Source organism: Leptonychotes weddellii, chromosome 10 (genome assembly GCF_054177405.1).
Source record: "Leptonychotes weddellii isolate Sample4059 chromosome 10, ASM5417740v2, whole genome shotgun sequence".
NCBI classification, from domain to species: domain Eukaryota; kingdom Metazoa; phylum Chordata; class Mammalia; order Carnivora; family Phocidae; genus Leptonychotes; species Leptonychotes weddellii.
The window spans coordinates 117,935,393-117,956,043 of NC_138378.1; the positions used below are offsets into that span (position 1 = coordinate 117,935,393).

The 20,651-nt window shown below is 52.3% G+C and overlaps 2 long non-coding RNA genes across 2 annotated transcripts in view; both read left to right on the forward strand.

Moving 5' to 3' along the window:
• The window catches only part of LOC115936777 (uncharacterized), a 50,181-nt gene extending 46,430 nt beyond the window's left edge, over positions 1-3,751 (forward strand). Inside the window, exon 4 of the long non-coding RNA XR_004072175.2 lies at positions 2,402-3,751. This is a non-coding gene — a long non-coding RNA (uncharacterized LOC115936777). The remainder of the gene's footprint in view (positions 1-2,401) is intronic.
• A 33-nt stretch (positions 3,752-3,784) lies between these two features.
• On the forward strand, positions 3,785-20,643 carry LOC145715994 (uncharacterized). Its single transcript, XR_014138333.1, has 3 exons — positions 3,785-14,057; positions 14,103-14,124; positions 14,169-20,643. It is a non-coding gene; the product is annotated as an uncharacterized LOC145715994 (long non-coding RNA).
• Positions 20,644-20,651: the final 8 nt, after the last annotated feature.

Below are 20,651 nucleotides of genomic sequence, written 5' to 3' on the forward strand. Positions count from 1 at the left end.
GGCATGGGAGGCACGCAGAGGGGCAGCTTTGCCGTCCTGGCTCTGTCCCGAAGTGACTACGTGATCTTTTTGATTCTTCGAAACTCAGTTTTCCGGTCTGTAGAATTGGGACCGGACCAGATGGCCTTGAAGATTGCTCTCCTGACGTTGCACGTGGGCTCAGGTACCGTTGGCTGGTGGGGATGTGTGGTGGGGGACGAGGACAGGAGAGGGGCCCGCAGCCGTGCCAACAGGAACTCCACAGCCCGGCCCATGGCCAGCCCCAGCCTCAGCTCAGAGTGAGCTCTGTGATCTGCCAAGCAGAGAAAGATGGCTTTTTGCACTAAATTTGATACTAAAAAATGTAACCTGCACGTCTGGGCTCAGCCCGCGTGTGCTTCAGCACATAGCATACCTCGGCTGGCTGGGCACCAGCTGGGGATCGGAAGCCAGTCCGGCCTGATAGAGTGTGAGGTATCTGCTCTCACTGGAGAGCACGTGTGTTTCGTACGTTCTTAGATGTCAGGTCTTTCAACTTGGTGCGTCCTTCTCTACCCATAGTGGTATTTGTCAGCTTCTGTCGAAAACCGGGATTTGGGTTGGGGTATGAGGTTGGGTTTCTGGTGTGATTTTCCGAGGTTACAGGTGCTGAAACCAGGGCCAGGCCTGGTAGTCAGTGGGGTGTGGCTGCTCACTGAGCTTCCTGTGGGAGCTGGGCCTCAGTCAGTGATGTGGGCCAGGTCACCAGAGCAGAAAAGGGGCAGATTGGGAGGGCGGGCTCTGGACATGGTGCTGGGGCACGGCTGGGGGAGCAGACCAGGAGCCCACAGCTTGTCTGGTTTAGCCCGGGGGAGAGTGGCTGCGGTGGGGGTGCAGGGAGGGCTGCTTAGGGCAAGAGGAAGAAGGTTAAGGCACTCACCCTAACTAGGTCACAGGTTAGCGGGAGCCCAGGGCTTTGGTCAAGGAGGTGGATGTTCCAGGGGTCAGGGCTGTCAGGGGAGGGAGAGAAGGAGAAGGGGGGTCTAAGTGTGAGCCTCGGTGATGATGGGCCCAGGACAGCAAAGGAGGGCTCAGAACACCCAGTCAAGGCAGTGTGTGGTAGTAAGGACAGGATCCAAGGGGACAGGCCGACTGGCCTTCCTTCTGTACAAACAGTTGCAGGAATTACTGTACAGATGTTTTCCCGCGTGTGTATAAGGATGTTTGAGGAGGCCGTGTTTGCAATGGGATAAAATGGAGACAGTGAAGATGTCCAGTAGCAGGGCATTGGGCTTATCTGTGATATGTGTCTATATAATGGGATACTTGGGGCGTATTGAAAAGAATAAAATAGGCCTGTAGGAATTGGTGTAGAAAACATTGCAAACACACATTGCAGAGGGAGAAAAACCAAGTGCAGAGCACCGAGAATTAGGTATCATTTGAATAAAAGTGAACCTACAAATGGTGCTGGGATATTGTATCATTTAGGATGGGTTTTCCTGCAAGGAACAGAAAACCCAACTAATAGTGGTTAAAAAAAATAAGGGTTTATTTTTCTCATGTAACACCTGGAAGCAGTTGCTTCTTACCAAGGTTTTCAGGGACCTGGGTTCTTTCTTTCCTGTGCCAACTCCATAGAATATGTTGGCATTTAAATCCTTACCCTTACCTCCTCAGGGTCCTAAAGTGGCTGCTATAGCTACAAACATCACATCCAAGTACAGGGAGTGAGGAAGGGGACTGGTCTGGGCCAGACACAACTGTCTTTTTAAATTATTATTACTATTTGGTAATCGAGAGCTTTTCAGATGCCACCTGGCCCCTCCTTCCCCTGCCATGGGCCAATTCGCCCCCACATCTCGTTGCCTGGGACAGGGCCACTGGCCACCGACGGGTGAGGCCTGAGTGAGCAGGCTGCTGATGCTGGGAGGCAGACCCCTGTGCCGGGCACCTTCGGGGACAGAGGACAGAGGCAGGTCTCAGCCAGGTCAGCACTAGCAGTGGGGAGAGAAGGAAGGCAGGGGCGGGGGGGTGGGGCAAGGGGCTGGGAGAGCTGGATCCCCTCATTTTCGGAACATTGACTTGGTGGGCGCTCATGACTTTCTTGCTGCCTCCTCTTCTAGTGGGCCGCGTCAAAACTATTTTTTTTTTAAAGATTTATTCATTTATTTGAGAGAGAGAGAGAGCACGTGCGTGCATGAGTGGGGGGAGGGGCAGAGGGCGTGCGAGAGAGAGGCAGACTCCCTGCTGAATGCAGAGACCCCTACACCCCAGTGTGGGGCTCGATCCCACAACCCCGAGATCATGACCTGAGCTGAAACCAAGAGTCAGACACTTAACCGACTGAGCCACCCAGGCGCCCCTCGACACTAACTTCTGAGGAAAATCCCTGCCTGCCCTGCCGTAGGGACTGACGTGTGTTTCTAATTCTGCTCACCAGCTGGACACATGTCGCTGACGACACATCATGAAGCAGAAATGGGAAGATGAGCTGAATCATTCCTTGAACCAGATGACTGGGATGATATTGGAAGAGAGCGGAGGACCATGTGGTCTTGCTTTTCCTGCGAGTGATCTCACTTCCGGCGGTCAGGGACCATTTGTGCTACAGCACTTGGAGGCGAGGTCCCGAGAGAAGTGGAGGCCAACGGCCCCGGTTAGTGCTAACTTTGTCTTTTCCTGCCCAACGAGGGATCTGCGGTGGCCCTGAGGAAGGATGTGTCATGGAGACTCAGGACGGAACTTCGTGTGGACCAGAGAATGGAAGATGCTGACCTTGACCTGGATTTAAAATAGAGCTGCAGATTTTGCAGAACGGTCCCCCAGCTCTCCATCCATCTATCTATAGGAGGTTCTTCCCCATCAAAGTCTAAGGTGGGTTATACTTAGTTTGAGCCCTTAAAATTTCTCTTTAGCAAAGGATCAGTCTATACCAGTGTGTATTTGAGTTGCTTGTGTGTGCAAGAAAAGATCAGCATCGTGTGAATCTTGATGCTCACGAATTGAAAAGCCAGAGGAGGGTGGTGCCTCCCCAACAATATCGGGACTGAAGAAGTCCAGGAAGGATTATATAGAGACTCAAAGATTTTTCTGGTAGCCATTCCTTAAACTACAAAGTATACATACTGCCTAGATCTGAGAACCTAAGGGCAAGTGTATCAGTCAGAGCTCACTGCAGGAAACAGAAACCGCTCCAGATATATTAAGTGGAAAGGGTCTTCATACAGGAGGTTTGGTCTTTAGAAAGGGCTGAAGGAGCAGGTTCTAGGCTGCGCTACTGGATGACACCTAGAAGAATACAGAACTGGCCATCAGGAGAGCAGCTGCAAGGAGGCCTGGGCAGTGCCTTCCAATTCTTGCCTGGGACAGAAGGAAAGGTCAACTGGGCCACTCCAGAGTCCAGCCCACGGGGCAATGCCAACAGGTGTTGTGCAGCTAAAGCGGATGTGTGGAATACTGATTCTCTGGGAAAAGTTTGACTCAGAAACACCTATGCTTTGGGTGGTTAAGTGATGAAAAGCCACCTTTTCTCCCGGTTTCCACATGCAATTCTAGATGCTTCCGGTCTCAGCTCTACCGTATTTCCTATGTGGCCTTGAACAAACCTCAGCTGCTCCCGTTGTCAAACAAAGGTGTGTGACAAACTTGCAGGTGGCTTTGGGCTTTGGGGCGACTCCTCACAGTATCTCTTCGCTCACGCTTTGGGTCTTGAGCGGAGCTAGTCTTATAAACACTTTTGTGAAGAGCAACTCTTTGTTCCTGGGTTTTCCAGACTTTAAGGGCACTTCACGGGCGGTGGGGGGTGGGGGGTGGGGGGGTGGATGGCTCATGGAGATCAAAGCAAATTAGGAGGGAGAAAACTTGTGGAACGTTTGTAAGGCCGGGGCAGAAGTGGACTGTTGCCCAAGCGACCGCTTTTGCTGTGAAATGCGAGGCTTCGTTGCCCCCTGGGCTCTGTCTCATTTGCTGCCTCCAGGGCTGGCCTCCTTTTGCAGATGAGAACCAGTGGCTCGGCCAGCTCTGGGACGTTGGGGTGAGGCTACAGAAACCACATGATGGTAGAGAGGAGACCGGTCCTGTGATAGATACCCTCTCCCAGCGAGAGTAAGGGGCCTGTCTCCTGGGAGGTTCTGCCAGTTCCCAGCTGGGCTCCTTCGTATCCAAAAGAGGAAGCGGAGGGAGTCAAAGGTTTAGGGTGGGGTCCCTCCTGCCTGTCTGCCTGGCTCCAGTGGTATGCTGGCAGATGTTTAACAACTGACCATGAGAAAAAAAAAGCCCGCGTTTGACCATTTTTGTGGTGTAAATACTCTCATCATGCCGATTCCAAGCTGCTGATGAGACATCACTAAGTGCAAGGTCACACTTGGCTTAGCCATCCAGGGAGGGCTGGCTTTAGCAGACCACCGACTTAATGGTCCCCCTCATACCCGTTGGTGAAAGCCCCCATTACTCATGGAGGGGAGAAGCGAGACCAGCCTGGGGATCATGGAGACTAAGGGGAACACACAGGCTGCCGGGCCTAAGGGGTCTTGCCCTGAGGAGGCACTGACGTCACACTGGGGTGGAAGATGGTCTAAAGTCATGTGTGGCGACTGTTCTCCAGAAGGGATGGTTTTAGGGTACCACCGTAACCACTTCCTATCCCACGCCAGTGACCTCAAGGACTGGTCTAAGTGCACAGAGTAAGTAACTGCCCATGTAAAACTCTTGCCTCAGCTCTGTGAATAAGCTCATTTGTTGGACGCCTCAGAGGGAGTGGTGCTCCTTCCCCAGTAGACCAGAGCGGGAAGACGGGGCACAGGCCTGAGGCCTGGACAGGACCCCGGGCTCTCGGCCTACATGGAGTCATTTCCGCACCCCCCCGGGCCCTACTGGAAGCTCACGCTCCCTTACCTGTGGCTTGTTCCTCCTTCTTTCCCTTGTTCCAGGCCTAGGAAGGGGCTGTTGTCCCAGGGCTTGCTGAGGACATTCAAGGGTTGTCCCTAGAGCATTGGAGAAGCACCACAGAGACCCCTTCCAGCAGTGTGGCTGAGTGGGGCTAGCAATGGGCCACAGGGGTGAGCCATGAGGAAGAGGTCAGATGACCCCTTGCCTGGTGCCTCCAGGGCTTGCTCAGGACTCCAGTAGGAAGTAACTCCAGGACCCCTCCCCCATCTCTAATTCTGAGCCTCACACACCATTGCGTCCTTGGGAATATTGCCTCTAGGACCCCCCTCCCCGCCCACTGCAGGTACATTGGCCGTCTGGGGGAAAATGCTGAGGATACAAGAACTCGGATGGGCCCCAGTTCAGTTGGACATGGAATTCCCCCTCTGGCACTTCTGAGCTCTGTGATATCAGACCTGTCACCTAACCTCTCTCGGCCTTGGTCTCCCATACGTCGCTGTGAAGCGAACTGTTGTCATTTTTACTGATACTGATTGTGAGAAGGAAGGAGGCACATGTGTAAACATTAAGTGAGATCATGGAAATGCACCAGGCCCGGGCTGGGCACGCAGTTTCTCAAATCCTAGTGTGGAGTGAGTGCTGTGTGTGTGGTTTAGGGCACTGTGATTTCAGCCTCGTAGAACCCTGTGAGGAGTCACAGCTCTTAGTAACCCATCCTCCAGATGATCTGACTGGGGCTGAGGTCCACAGAGCCAGGCCGTAGCTGAGTGGGTGTTCCCTTGGCTCTCAGCTCTGAGGCCACCCAGGAGACCCTGCCACCTCCTGTCCAGGCTTCCCTCTCTTTTTGCCGTGTTTGAGGAACTCGGCTCAAGAACCACCAGCCGCAGTCCCGAATGGGCCTTTGCTTCCAGGAGGACAGCAGGATGAACAGGCCCTTGCTTCCAGGAGGATAGCAGGATGGAGGCAGGATCACAGCAGGTATGCAATGATTTCTGTTTGCTTCTTGCTTCTTCAGTTTTTCCTCTGACAACATTCATAGAGAGCTGCGCTGCTGGACGTTTACTGCCCACCCTGAGGGCTGGCAGGGCCCTGGCTGGAGAGGAAGAGGACAGCCAGGTGGAGGAGGGGGAGGAGGGGCAGGAGGAGGAGGAGCCTGGAGCCGGAGCACGCTGTTCCTGAAGGTGTTTAGAAAGTGACGCTTTCTCCCCGCTGAGCTTCCTTTGGGCTGAGGGGTTCCTGAGACATTTGCAATGTAAAGGACCGCCATCCTCCATGACGCAGGGGACCAGATACCATCGGAACAAGAGTATATTTAGAAGACAGGAAATAAGCCCTCCAGTCTGCCCTTGACTTTACCGCAGGCGTTTTCGCCTTGTGAGCGCCCCGGAGTTGACAGAGAGGCTGCAGGGCCTAGTGAGAGGAAATGGCTAGGGCCTTCGAGCTAATGCATCCTTTCTTCCCTTTTTCTCCTCCTTTTCTCTCTCTGTTTCTATGCTTGCAGGCTCTGCTGGGGTTGTCCCAACGTGACGGGGAGAAATTGCTAGGAACTGAGTCATTTTGCTGAATTTTTTCAGCTGAGTCCCTGATTAGTAAACCTGGTTCAAGAATGGGAAAATGCACAGGGCTATTTTTAAGTGTTCTCAGCAGCAACGTTCCTAATTCCTAGAACAGACACCAATTGCTTTTCTGCCTTCAGGTGTAGACAAACACTTAGCAGCTGCATGACCTTTGGCAAATTAGACTTGCTGAGTGCTGGTGTGCTCATCTGTAAAATGGGGCTAATACCACCTCCCTCAGAGGACGTGATGACTGTGTGCATGTCCTCCCCGCCCCCACCCCCGGGGCAGCGCCTCTGGTCACCGCGGGGGTCAGACTGACTCTTCCAGGACCAGCGTGGGGCCCACTGAGTTCCCCATGTATCAGTTTACAATCCACCGTGGGTCCGCTACTGGAAGACCCAAACTGAAACTTATACATCATCAGCCAGGGGAAACTTGGCAATTTCGTTCATAAATAAGCATTTGCCAAGCCCCTCTGCGCTAGCCCCGGTGAGGCCACTGGAGAGAAGCGACATGGCTGTGGCCAGGGACTCTGTCTGGGGTGGAGGCGGACACAGGGATGATGACGGTGGCTGTGATGAGTGGGAGGCACGTGCGGGGGCACCGGACTCAGCCTGGGGACTTTGGCAATGGCTCTTCCACACACCTCGCTGTCCATTTGTGAGAGTCCGAGGATACCCGGGACGCGGTGGTGTGAGAAAGACTGGGGACAGTGGATCAGGCATGTCTATAGGGATGCTCAGGGCAGGCACAGTCTCTCAGATGAGCCGCGTGGGGTACACAACATTCCTAGGGAAACACGCGCATGTGTCTAGTATCAGTAGCAGTTACTCTCAGGTTAGTGTCCACTGAGTGCTGGACACCGTGCGCCGGGGTTTACGGTGGATTTGACCAGAGGTGGCTTCGGCCTCTGTGTGACGGGCCAACAGGAGAGGCTCACCTGGGCAGCGTGTGGGGAGAGAGTGGGATTAACCTCGCCACGGAATGCTCCGAGGGCTTCACAAAAATCCTTGTTAAAGAACTTTAGCAGATTAATTGCTCCTCTGCAATATAATTCCTTGTGTCACATTACACCAATTTATATTATGTGTGAAATAGAATACACAATTAGCTACATTATATATTGCATAATTGCTGTCTTAGTTAATTTCCAGCCCTACAGCTTTCTTACCAGAGGGTCAGAGTTGAACTCAGATTAGTCAGTGTAGCTAATGGCTAGCATTTTCCTTAAGTTTGGCGGCCGGGGGGGGAGGGGCATGGAAGCGAAGGTTGGAAGGATTATAGGTGAGTCTTGACCCTGGGGAATTGGCATTTGGATTATTCTCGAATGACCTGGGTAATCCAGGTATGATGGTCCGAATGCAGTGGGAGCAGAGCATCTCGGGCTTGGGAGGCTGCTGTGCTGTTGAGGATGCATACCCTCCCCGAAGCGTTGACCTGCGCCTCTCGGGGCAGCTCAGAGTCTCATGTGTGAAGTCAGGAAAATCAGGTTTCTCTGTTAAGAAAAAGCAAAAAACCCAGCACAGAAAGAAAGCCATCCGCTGGGATGTTGGTGAGGGCCACACAAGTGTGATTGTTGTTGCCGGGAGAGAGCCACTGTGCACACTCAGGTGTGGTGATGGTGGGCAGCAGCGGCGCTGAGGAATCTGGAGGGTTCGTGGAAGTTCTCACGTGCATGGAGGCCCAGTGGGTTTGCATCGTCTGAGGGCCTCCCCTGCCCGCTGGCCTCTGTCCAGCCTCCGTCCTCTCAGGAAAGGAGGCAGAGGTTAGTGCAGGGGGCCCCTTGCCGGCTCTGGCCTCGGGTTCGGCTTCCTGCTGTGCTCTCTAGCCGAGTGTGGGTCCTTGGAACACGGGGCCTCTCAGAGCGCCTTGGGGGACCAATCAAGACCCTCAAGCCTATCCTTATGTTTTGCTGTTTGTCTGGAACCCACTGGGCACTCCACATTTGGTGGTGGGTGATGGAGGGCCAATGAAACGTGGAGAGTGCCCCCAAAATTCTAGCTGTGTGGCTTCAGAGAAGCCATTTCCCCTCTTTGAGCGTCAATCTGGTGGTGGTGGGGGGGCTAGTACTATTTATGCCTATCAATGCAGGAAGAAGGACGCTGCATGAGATATTTACGGAACGTGCCCTGCACAGCGCCTTGCGTACAGAAGGTATTTGATAAACAGGAACTATTATTAATAAAACACAGCAGTTTGGGAAAGCAGATTTGGCTTCTTTAAGAGAGCTGTCTTGGAGAGATTTTTACATCCTACTGTACTGCTAAAGAGACAACTAAATTCCTGTTTACATATAAACCTAAACCTCTTATTCTAACTGTGCCACCACCTTAAAAGACATATATTTATGCTTTTGGTTTTAACCGTTCGTATGTTTAAAAGCGGCACGCACTTCCAGAGTGATTATGCTAATGTACATTAAGGACTTCAACGATTGCCCTTGTTATACTAACCATCTATTTGAACTACATTGTGCAAATAAGATGTTATCTTAAATAAGCTCCTAATATAACTCAGTAATCATTATAATGCTTTTTGGTGAAATTGTGGTGTTACTACTGAATTTAGCCATGAGTCTCAAATACTGAACCTTTGAGCGAACACCAGCAGTGCCCAGTTGCTGCATTCCTGGCCCCCCAGGGGAGCTAGATGTGGCTGTCCTCGCCGGCTGGGGAGGGCCGGGCCAGGCTGTCCCAGGACCCCCCCCCCCCCCACCACACACACCCACAGTGGGACGTGAGCCAGTGTGAAGCCAGAGGTAGAACTGCCTTTCTCAGGAGCCTCATCAAAAGAGGAAAAGGAACTATAAATACAGCCGAATGTACACATTCGTGTCTCTGCTGTCACATTCGAATGTGAGAGCAGAGACAGGAGCGGGGCTCAGCCTGGCTCACCGAGGGGAATGCAGACCAGGAGGGACTGCAGCCCAGCTCCCGGCCCCCTCTGCCGGGCAGACCCCACCGGCATTGCCTCCTGATGCTCGCAAGGAGGGCGAGATGGGGCCGTGGGAACTTTGGGGGCAGGTGGATTTCTTTCACTACCTCCAGGCTGAAAGAAGCACTCAAGTATTGAAGGTGAAACTATCAGTTTATCCTCACATCTCATTAATGCAACAGAAAAATAGAGCCTCAAGGTAAAAATGGAGGATTTAAAAATATAATGACCTTCCTGCCTTTTTAAAAATGTTAATAGTTGGAAGTGTTTGGCTTTAAAGAAGGAAATGAGAGCCACACCAGGAGAATGCAAGGAATCACATCAAACGCACTTCCAGGAGAACTTTGGAAGCCTTGGTTAGCCAAGGAGTCTGAAGGGCAACATGGCCTCCAAGTTCAATGCCTGGCCTGGACATTCAGTGCTGCTCGCATGCAGCGCAGGTCCCTGGACTTCCTGCAGGGGAAGATGACAAATTTTGTTTGTTTGCCGTGGAAGGAATGCTGATCTGGAGTCAGCAGACCTAGGTGTAGGGTCGTTACGGCAGGTCAGTTCACCTCTCTGGGTCTGCGTATTCAGTGAGGCGATGTGTTATCCAAGGGACTCGTGTTCACTGCCTATTAATAGAGGGGCACCACGAAGCACCTGCTAAACTGCAAAGCGCTTTGCACATTTCAGGGGCTATTAGAATATCTGCAGAAGCCAGAGTGGAGAAGACCTTGCAGAGGTCACCTGCTTGTCAGGGTGTATGGGAGGAAGATAATGTAATGTGCAGAACTGAACCCAGCTCTCCAAAGCGCTCATTTACAGAAGGAGTTGCGCACTGTCGTGCTCCTGATGAACTTCACGGGCAAGCGGAGAGAGTAGTACTTGCCGAGCTATGGCACCTGCCCCCAGTCCTTCAGTTAAGGTGCAGAGGGCTTATACATTGGGCCCCCCTGTCCATGAGGCCATGTCCTTTCTCCCTTGCCCTACTACCTCAGAGAGTGGCACACATTTGCCTTCTCCTTTCTGATTTTATAGGTGATGTAAAAACCCCAGTTTTTACATCATGAACAAAAATGGCACCAGAATCTGGGCTTCTCTTTCTTCTAGAATGCAGGGTGGCCTCACATGCTCCTGCCTGTGGTGAGGGACACACTCGGGAGGACATTTCTGCAGAGGACAGTGAAAGCCAGCTGGCTGGCTGGGCCTGCCCAGGGGCCTGTCAGTCTGCATCAAGGGTGGCTTCTGCAGTCTTGAACATTCTGGAAGAACTAGTGTCTACTTTCTTTCACAAACTCATAGAAATTCTAAGAGGCTGACCAGGTTTGGTCTGGAGGTGGTCTTAGACAGAGGACTTGAATATTTCAATGTCTCAGAATCTTCTGTGATTTAATTTATATGATTGTTGTTAAATTAAAACTTCCAAGGCACGTATAATGTGTGTCCTCAGGTAGTTTCCATGTTGTGGGAGCCCCGTTTATATTTTCCCTTGATCGGGCCACCATCTCTCCTTATCCTTGCCCCAAGGTGCTTACCAGTGTGGACTTCATGCCTTAGGGATTTAGTATTAACTTCCCCATTTTACAGATGAGGCTATTGAGGCTTGGTGAGCTTTCAAAGAGGCCAGAGCTGGTCACTGAGTCTGATTCATAAGCCTTTTGTCTTCCAACCCAATGCCCTTCCACAAACGAGCGAGTGGGAACTTTATTCGGGCTGGAATTCAATTATAGGGCTATGGAGAGCAGAGGGCATATCTTAAAATGTGGTGGGAGGGGCAGAGGCTGATGGCTCGGGTTGAGCACTGGACCCTGGCCTCTAACACCAATTTGCTCTGAGATCTAGGAAAAGCCTGGCTTTCTCATCTGCAAAATAACAGTTTGGATGATATTATGGTCTGATTTGTGTACCCCAAATTCATACACTGAAGTCCTAACTCCCACTACCTCAGAATGGAACTGTATTTGGAGAGTGAGTTTTTAAAGAGGTGATTACGGTGCAATGAGGTCCTATGAATGGGCCCTAATCCAGTATGACTGGTGACCTTACAAGAAGAGGAGACTGGGACACAGATGCGCACAGATGCCTGACCATGCGAGGACATAGGGAGAAAATGGCCATCTATGAGCCTAGGAGAGAGGCCCTTGAAGAACCCAAGCCTGCTGACACCTCGATCTTGGAGCCCCAGCCTCCAGAGCTGCGGGAGAATGGCTTTCTGTTGTTTGAACGGCGCGGTCTGCGGTGCCAAGCCGGGGCAGCTCTGACAAGTCAGTACAGACAAGACGACTCCACATACAGATGGACACCAGCGTCGAGGAATGTTCCTTGCTGCTGGCTACCGCGGACCCTGGGGCGATCCCTGGTTGTGGTTAGTGGGGCTGTGAACAAATGAGATTGGGTCCCCAGAGGTTTCTGGAGCCTGAGGTCTTGGAGTTGGCCATTACGGGTTCAGGGGTCCTGTCGGTGGGGCTGGGGCACACGATGGAGCCACCCGTCTGGGCCGTGCATGTCGCCGGCGGGACTCTCGGGCCTGGGGCGGTGGGGAGCGTGGTCTGCCCCCCGTGGGGCTGACACTGGACCACCCATCCCTTGAGCAGCACTATTTTACCCCAGATCGTACTCACGTGGGGAACAGAAAAGGGGCAAAGAATTCTCTTCAGATTCAGAAGTGCCGGGCGCCTGGGTGGCTCAGTCGGTTAAGCGACTGCCTTCGGCTCAGGTCATGATCCTGGAGTCCCGGGATCGAGTCCCGCATCGGGCTCCCTGCTCGGCGGGGAGTGTCTGCTTCTCCCTCTGACCCTCCCCCCTCTCATGCTCTCTCTCTCTCATTCTCTCTCTCAAATAAATAAATAAAATCTTTAACAGATTCAGAAGTGCCTCACACAGAGAAAACAATACATTTAAACCCCAGAAGTCTTCTCCGGATGCAATTGCTTGTTTGTTAGGTTCATTCTTGGCAGTCTGTAGGGGTTATTAGAAAGAGTTCAATGTTATCATCCACTTGTTGTGTGAGAATGACAGCAAAGGTCAGAGAAAAACACACTTATCTTGACTCATCTGAAAATTACCCTCATCACAGGCATTGTCTGTGTACCAGGCGAGTGGGGCGGGGGGGCAGCCTCATGGGGCTTTTGTCAGGTACACGGGGGTGAGGCCAGGCTGGATGTGCTCTGCTGCCTTTCACGGAAGGTGCTGGATGGCTCTGCGGCTGGGGAACCCCTCCTAGACCAGGGCGCCTCAGCCTGGCCTTTCTGAAAAATGGGCTTAGTGATTTGAGTCAGATGGAAGCAAGATCACTACTATTGGACCACGGCAGCTGCTGACCGTGACCGGGTTCAACTAAGTTCCACAGACTGTAACCTTCGACAAGTGGGAGCCGACTGTGCGTGTTTATCTGTGGGGTCTACACAGCTCTGCAGGGCTGCTCATCCCTGAGAGAGGAAACGGAGGGGCCCAGGGGCTTGGGGGCCCCCATGGCTCGGAATGGGCTGGGCTGCGATTCACCTGTTGCAAAGCTGAGCCTCTTCATTCGACCACCTTGTCCCCACTGGGGCATTTGCTGAATGTCCCTGACCTGGTGGGTCTGGTCCCTGACCCAGGGCGCTCACAGCGGGGCATCGGGTGCATCCCCAGAGCCCCGGGTGTGGGGCTGGTGGGAGGTAGAACAGGGAGCACGGGTCTTTAAACGATGAAGTATGTGTCTAACTAAAGAAGTAAGACTCGTTGTTGCAAATTGTAATTACGTGTATTTCTAGGATCAGAAGTTCGCTACTGTTACCCTTTGGTACATTCTATTCTGGTCTGGTTTCTCCTACACATTAATTTTCTTACCTGGCTGCAATTGTCCCTTGGTTGCAGGCCTCAGTAGATAGGATCGAAATTTCACTCATTTTCCGTTTTATTCCTCTGAACTTACAGTGCTCAATGAGTGGTTTTAAGTAAAGTTGTAGAACAAAAATATATATCCAGTTTTGTAGCCTCTTCTCATTTAAAATTGAATGTGTTTTCCTACATTTTTACCTTCTTTTTCTAACTAGTGTCTTTTAAATAAATGCATATAAAACCATAATTTAATGTACTGCACTGTTTCCCTACTCTTAAACATTAAGTGTTTTCCAGTTTTTCAGAATACATTGTATTCTTAATAAATAGTGAGGTAATGAACATCTTTGTCCATAAAGCTTTATTTCCATATTCTGGGATATTTCATTTGGATGGATTCCCAGAAGGTACTTAATGGGTCAAAGCATATGAACGTATTTATTTCAAATCCTTTGGTGCAAATGGCTACAAACCATTCTTCAGGGCATCGTATCAGCGTTCACTCCTACCGCTGGGGCAAGAGGCTCAGGCAGACAGAGTGGCAGGCCTGGGGTCTACACAGCTCTGTGGGCCTGCTTACCCCGCAGGAAAGGAAATGGAGGGGCACAGGGGTGTGAGTCCGGCTTTGTTACTTGCAGGGGACTGTGGCAGATCGCTTAACCTCTCTGGGCCTCCGTTTCCTCATTTGTAATGTGGACATGATAGTGATAGCTCATGGGATTGTGGTGAGGACCACAGAAGCAAAGTCTGTGAATGTGCTTCATGGCCCGTGAGACTCTGAGATGTGAGTTGTCTGGTAGAGGGACCTGCTGTCAGTAGGCATCAAGCCTGCGACACCCTGAGGCAGAGAGGTGCCGCAGCCCGGGACTGAGGGATACAGCATCTGGGACTCAGAACACAGCACGCTGGGTTCAGGTGTGCAGTACTTGGGGCTCAGGTGTGCAGTAACCCAGGGTTCAGGTGTGCAGTCCCTGGGGCTCAGGTGTGTAGTATCCGGGGCTCAGGTGTGCAGTACTTGGGGCTCAGGAGGTTAGTCCTAAGAATGCTATGTTCTGTGCTCCTGTCCACCTCCTCAACCAGGGTGAAATCTGAGCTCCAGCTTCCATGTGTTCCAGTTCTATGACTCAGTTTGCGGTTTGCTCCCTGGCCTGAGTACACAGCCTCCCTGTTCTGTTGCTCGTGGCTTCCAGTGCACTGTTTGCCAAAGGGTCATGTCAAGAAGCAGTTGGAAGTGAGCAGTGTAACTTCTTTTTCTGGTTGGTTATAGCAACATCAAAACTATCCCAACAAATTTATTCCCACAGCCGTAGAGACAAAGGAAAAAACAGACAAAACATATGTTGAATTGCAGCCCCTGGTTGGGGAGGACGGGACCCAGGGAGGGACGAAGCCAGTAGAGGGTCATGGCACAAGGGGAATATACACCCAGGGAACGAGTTCAGTTCCCCACCCTCTGTCCCTCCTTATCTTCCCTCTGTCCTGTGTGCTCCTTTATGCAACGTGTACTTGTGGTGGGAACACGAGGACTTGAAGATGTCTGGCTGTTAGGGGCTCTGGGTCTAGAGGACACGCCGGCGAGGGAATGTGTGATGGGAATGCAATTGGGCGTGGGCTTTGACGGCGTGCAGGGGGTGCTCACGGATGGCCCCAAGTCCCCCCAGAGGCACGTGTGGTCATATCAAGTCTGCGTTTAAGGGACATGCTGTGCAAAGGACAACAGCATGGGGCCTCTTCTGTGGAGAGTGGACTGGTCCCGGTGGGAGGAGAAGCCTGGCACTTGGCAGGCAGGTGGCCTCTCAGGGGACAGGGTGGGGGCTTCGGGGAAAGGAGACACTGGCTGGTCCAAGGGCAAGTGCCACAGCACCACGTTCTACTCTTACAGGAGTCCCTGGGCTCCAGAAAACCTCTCTCCCAGGTCCAAAGGGGATTGCAGAGATTGTTCTGCAGCTGTGCTGAGAATGTGAAGCACTCTCAATATCCAGAAGGAAGCGGCTTGGCTGCTCAAATACATCCTCTTCCCATCCATCGGACTCAGATGCTCAGAGCAGTGCTTTCCCAAGTCAGTGTGCACTCTGTCCGTGGACACCTCCATCAGGAAACCAGACCTTCCCCTTGTGGGTCTGCGCTATCACACGTGGGGAACCAACCGGTGTTTCTTTCTCCTGTATGTTTGGAACTACGCTTGGCATTCTGTAAAAACACACAGGTACTGTAGATTGCACAAGTGTTAAAGAAGAAGACCAGTAACTACGTGTATGGAGTGCTTACTATGGGCCAGGCCCTGGGCTTGCACGCCGAAATTTAGTTCTCCAAAGAAGCCCATGAGTTAGGGACGCTACCTTGCCATTTTACGGTTGAGGATCCGAAGCTCGAAGATGTTAAGTGACTTGCTCCATATGACACAGCTCATAAAAGACAGGGCAGGAATCTGCTTCTGGAACCGTAATGCTAGGACACACCCCCCCTAACCACGCCTCCGTGCACCTGCCAGTGGAAGGACAGGTACGGCAGCGAGGACAGGATACGTGGCTTTCGGGAAATTCTGCTTTAAGGAGCTGGAGTTGTCGGGCCCAAGTTTGCAAGTCCCCCCATTATTCATCAAGGCTCCTGTGGAAACTACTTCATCTGGACCAGGCCCTGGAAACAGGTTTGGGTCAGAGGCACAGGCTGACTACTTCTGAATGTCTAAAGGAAGATCAATTAAAAAAAAAAAAAAAAAAAGATTAAAACGGTTATTGGTGGACTAAGGTGTCGAACAGGTCAGAGGGTGGAAAATAGACCACCGAGAAATTTGGCTCAATCAAAGTGAGGGGCCCTATTAATAATGAGATCAATAATACATGTGGAGTAAAGCAAAGAGGAACATGCTCAGGCCTTCTCGAATTCTGACTGCATCACGTATCAGTGTGAGCCTGGGGTTGCCTGAATTCTCCAGAGCCTCCCTTTATCCTCGGTGGAGATGGTAACACATATAATTCACAATGTACTTGTACAGATTAAAGAGAAAATATACTTGCAGGCCCCTGGACTCACTGGCATATACTAGGAGCTCAGCAAATAGTGTTTCCTCCCTAAGAATGAGAACTAAGAACGGAATAACCTGCCTCCATGGGTGGGGAACATGGGGCATGGTGAAGGAATATAAGGAAAAGTTAGATAGCCTTGTGGTGGGATAAGGCATGAGAAGGACCCCGTGACGCGGGGCCTCCCCAGTGCCATGTGGCCGAGGACAGGGCACGGAAGCATCTGTGCCCGAGCTCTGCCGGACCGCCTGGCCTGACGCGGGCAGCAGGGAGACGTCCACGCTTCCACACCTGGTCAGGGGAGGGGCAGGCCTGGGGAGCCCTGGCCCTGACCTTCCATCACCACTGATAGGGAAGCAGGAGAAGCAGGTCCTGCCCTGAGGCCACACCCCTGCCCTGGAGCTGGAGAGGAAGATCTGTTTACATCAAAAGGTCAATAACAATAGGGGACTATTTATGATTGGGGCAGGAAGTGAGAAGTCTGAAGTGGGCAGGATTGCTTGGCGTTAAGGTTTCTGGGAAATGGATGTGCTCAGGGGCCTGGAGTTGCTGATGGGATCTGGACGCCTAGAAAGCTGTGGGGCCAGAGATCCCCGCAGAGAGGCTGGTGGGTGGAGGGACTGTGTTTCAGGGCTGCAGAGGCTCCCTTTGCTGCAGTAAGGAGCAGGTTCGAGGAGCGGTGGGAGAGACATCAGACCCCCGAGGACAGAGCCCCCTCCCTCGGACAGCGATTCCTTGATGGCCGGGCTGGTGTCACATCCCTCTCTAGGTCTGATGGTACCTGGATCTGGGGGCTTGAATTTTCCAGCATGCTGGAGAAGGGATTCAAGCTGAGGAAAGAGCTGGCTGGCGGGAAGGTTACTAGGGGAGGGGGGAGGGGGAGATGGAAGGACGGAGAGACACTATGGAGGAAGACTGCCTGCTGGGAAGACAAGAAGGAGGACTGGAGACAACGCAGAATTGTTTGGGCTGGGGCTGGGGGGCTCTGGGAGGGAGCGGACAGGAACGGGGCTGGGACATCTGCTGTGGGTGTTCCCTGTGCCTGTTGACATACAGCCCAAGACAGCACGTTGGACAGGTTGGGAACGCCAGGAACTTTGGACTGACCGTGACCGCTGGACGGGATGAGACAACCCTCCAGGTAATGATCGCTTCCTGAGCACCAGCCGTGTGCACTGTGCTCGGGGCTTTGCACACGTGCTCCGTTTGCAAACCAGCTTCTCGGGGAGGCAGATCAGTCCCCACGCCCCCAAGGAAATGGACACAAAATGATGAAATGGCTCGCTCGGTGCAGCGGGCCAGCGAGAGTTCTGGGCCAGAACCAGAACCTCCCTGTCCTCCAGCCCGCCCCAGCTGGTGCGCGACGGACGCTTCCTCATGTTTGTGGGGACTGGGGAGCAATCTCCACGTTATGTGCCAGCCATTCCCTCTGTGGCTCAGCATCTGCCCGCCCCCTGGGGTGGGGGGGGAGCCATCCCGGAAGCTGCTCCCTGAGAGGGGACACCATTAGCTCTTTCTGTGCCCAGTGGGTTCCTTGCAGAAAGCTGGGCAGTGGGTGCTGAGTGGGTGACTTCTGCGGCAATCCTCCCGGCGATCTGTGACTCTCCGAGGATTCACAGGGCCCGGGGCTGGCCATCTGCACTCAGGGTTCTCTCTCCTAGATTCAGTTATGATGGCCAGTTGCTGTCCAGCCAAAGGTTCTAATTAGTAAGCACAGACGTTGGCTAAGTGAGAATGTGCCTGATTCTTGAGGTCTTCCCGCCTCTAAAACATCCTCTCTCCATCTTCTTTCCGCTAAAGACCAGGAAGCATTAATGTCAGCTGATCTCTTAGTTTAAGTATGTGTGAGGTCCCTCAACTTTATTAAACATTTATGCAACCACTACTTGGCAGCGGCCATGGGGGAAAGTAAAAACTCGAAAGAGCCCACAGACAACTAAGAGAAATAAAAGTATTTATTATTCTGACATAAAGTAGAAAGTAGTACGTCCCTTAAGAGGAATAAAGGTTAGGGACGTGGAGTGCGGTGTCTTTGTGATTGAGGCCGTATGAGGAAGCTGTAGGAGCCATTTAAACTGGATGCTGGGGCGGGGGGCAGGTTTTGAAAATGTTGTGAGAATGGGGAAGGGCTCTCCTGGAGGAAGGAACAGCATGAGCAAAGTGCAGAGGTGGATTTGGGAGGGTGTGGGGGACCCTTGGGCTGGTGCATCAGGACAGTGTCGGGACATCAGTCTGCAGAGGTGCCAACGCATGGGAGGCTCGGAAGCAAGACTGGGTTGTGGACTTCATTCTCTGAGCAAGGAGCAGCCACTGGAAGATTTTGGTGGCTGTTAAGGGTGACATTGCGTGCTCTCAAAAGATATGTTGAGGTTCTAATTCCCAGCACCTCAGAATGTGACCCTAATTTGGAAATACGGTCTTTGGAGATGTAATTAGTTAAGACAGGTCACACTGAAGCAGCGTGGGCCCCCGATCCCGTATGACTGGTGTCCTTATAAGAAGAGGAGAAGAGATACAGACTGGAGGGGAGCTCGCCTGGAGGCAGAGACTCAAGTGTTACAGCTTCTAGCCAAGGAATGCCAAGTGAGTGTCTTAGTTCACTCGGGCTACTCTAATGAAATACCATAAACTGTGTGGCTTGTCCACCACAGAAGCTGATTTCTCCCAGTTCTGGAGCTGGAAGGCCAAGACCAGGGTGCCAGCATGGGCAGGTTCTGGGCAGGGCCCCCTCTGGGTGGCTCTGTCTTCTGGTGCATCCTCACAGGACAGAAGGAGAGCTAGCCAGCCCTCTGGCCTCTTCTCCTAAGGACCCTGATCCCATTCGTGAGGGTCCCAAAGGCCCCACCTCCACATATCATCACCCTGGGATGGGGGTTTCAATGTATGAATTCTAAGGAGACATGAACGTTCAGTCCACAGCTCTACAGATTGCTGGCAAAACCACCAGAAGCAGGAAGAGGCGAGCAAGGCTTCTCTCCTGCAGGTTCCAGCGGGATCATGGCCCCATGGACACCTTTATTTTGGACTTCTTTCCTTCGGAACTGTGGAAGAATAAGATTGTGTGGTTTGAAGACACCAGTGGGTGACAGCTTGCACAGTCGCCCTAGTAAATGGGTACTGTGGGGTCCATTGGTGGCATTAATGTCCCCCTCTCTGGCCTTGCTGTCTTCACCTCCGGTCCCGTGGGCACGGGGTGCTTCTCAGCTCACTACCTACCTCCAGGGTTGTGGGGGTGGCGTGCTGCCCACTTTGTCCACCTCCCCCCAGTTGGGTAGCATCATGGGTTGGGTCATCAAAAGCTTGAATATGTTTGCTGTTGTTTCCCGGGAAAAAATACAGGTGCCAGGAAGAAATGATATTATACGAAGAAGGAGATCTTTTAGGTACAGAGTGCTAAAGTCCCCGTGGGGGGAGCAGGTGCCGAGGCCGGGGGGCGGGTAGGGGGCAGAGGCAATTCTGCGGGCTGCACCTGTCCATCGAGGTGCAAGGACTGAAGATGCTAGGGCCTGTGTGGGTCCGGTTGAGGAGAAATGCAATGTGCTTTTGGCTTTATGTGGTTAAACTAAGGTCGGTGTCGCTGTTTCTACACGTTAGGAAAAGCAAACAGGGCTGTGGGGCTGGTTTCAGCGGATGGCTGCAACCTGTTTGAACCTGGCTTGGCCAGCTTCGCGCAAGGCCAGGCTGGAAGGTGCGTCTGTTGAAAGAGAGCTTTGACATGGCTCCCCCTTCCCCCACCGTGTCCTGTGCAGCTCTTCTCACGGCCAGTCCCCCCACCCCCACCCTCCGCCCAGCTCCTTCATCAGCCTGTTTGTTCAGAAAAGGTGAAAGAAAAAGTCGCCCTTGCTGGATACTGATAGACGGGCCGCCTGTGTCCTGCACACTGAGGACATTGTTCAAGACGGTGCCACCTCTGTAAAAATATTGGTTCTGTAGCGTTGCCAAGATTTCTGAGTTAGCTATCAACCAGCACTCCTTGTGCAAACTCAATCTGCCTTCTGACAGGTTTAATCAGCGTGCAATCCTCTTCAGAAAAAGTTCGCAGCATTTGTGTGCACGTCCCCTCTCTTCCCTGCTTGTCACCACCAGCTACTACCCACTGGGGTAGGGGGCCGTGAGGCTGTTGTCTCGGGGACAGGATCGAGCAACTGTAACATGGAAAAGGGCAGGAGAATTCGTGCTCGAACAGGCTGGGAGAGATGTCATCTCTGTGTCATCCTGATGTGTGTTCAGAGAACACCTTTAGCCAAAGATTAAAAGGAGAACTGTCCCAGACGAACCATGTGAGATGATGGACTCTGAAAAACAAACTGAGGGTTCTAGAGGGGAGGGGGGTGGGAGGATGGGTTAGCCTGGTGGTGGGTATTGAGGAGGGCACATTCTGCATGGAGCACTGGGTGTTATGCACAAACAATGAATCATGGAACACTACATCTAAAACTAATGATGTAATGTATGGGGATTAACATAAGAATAAAAATAAATAAAT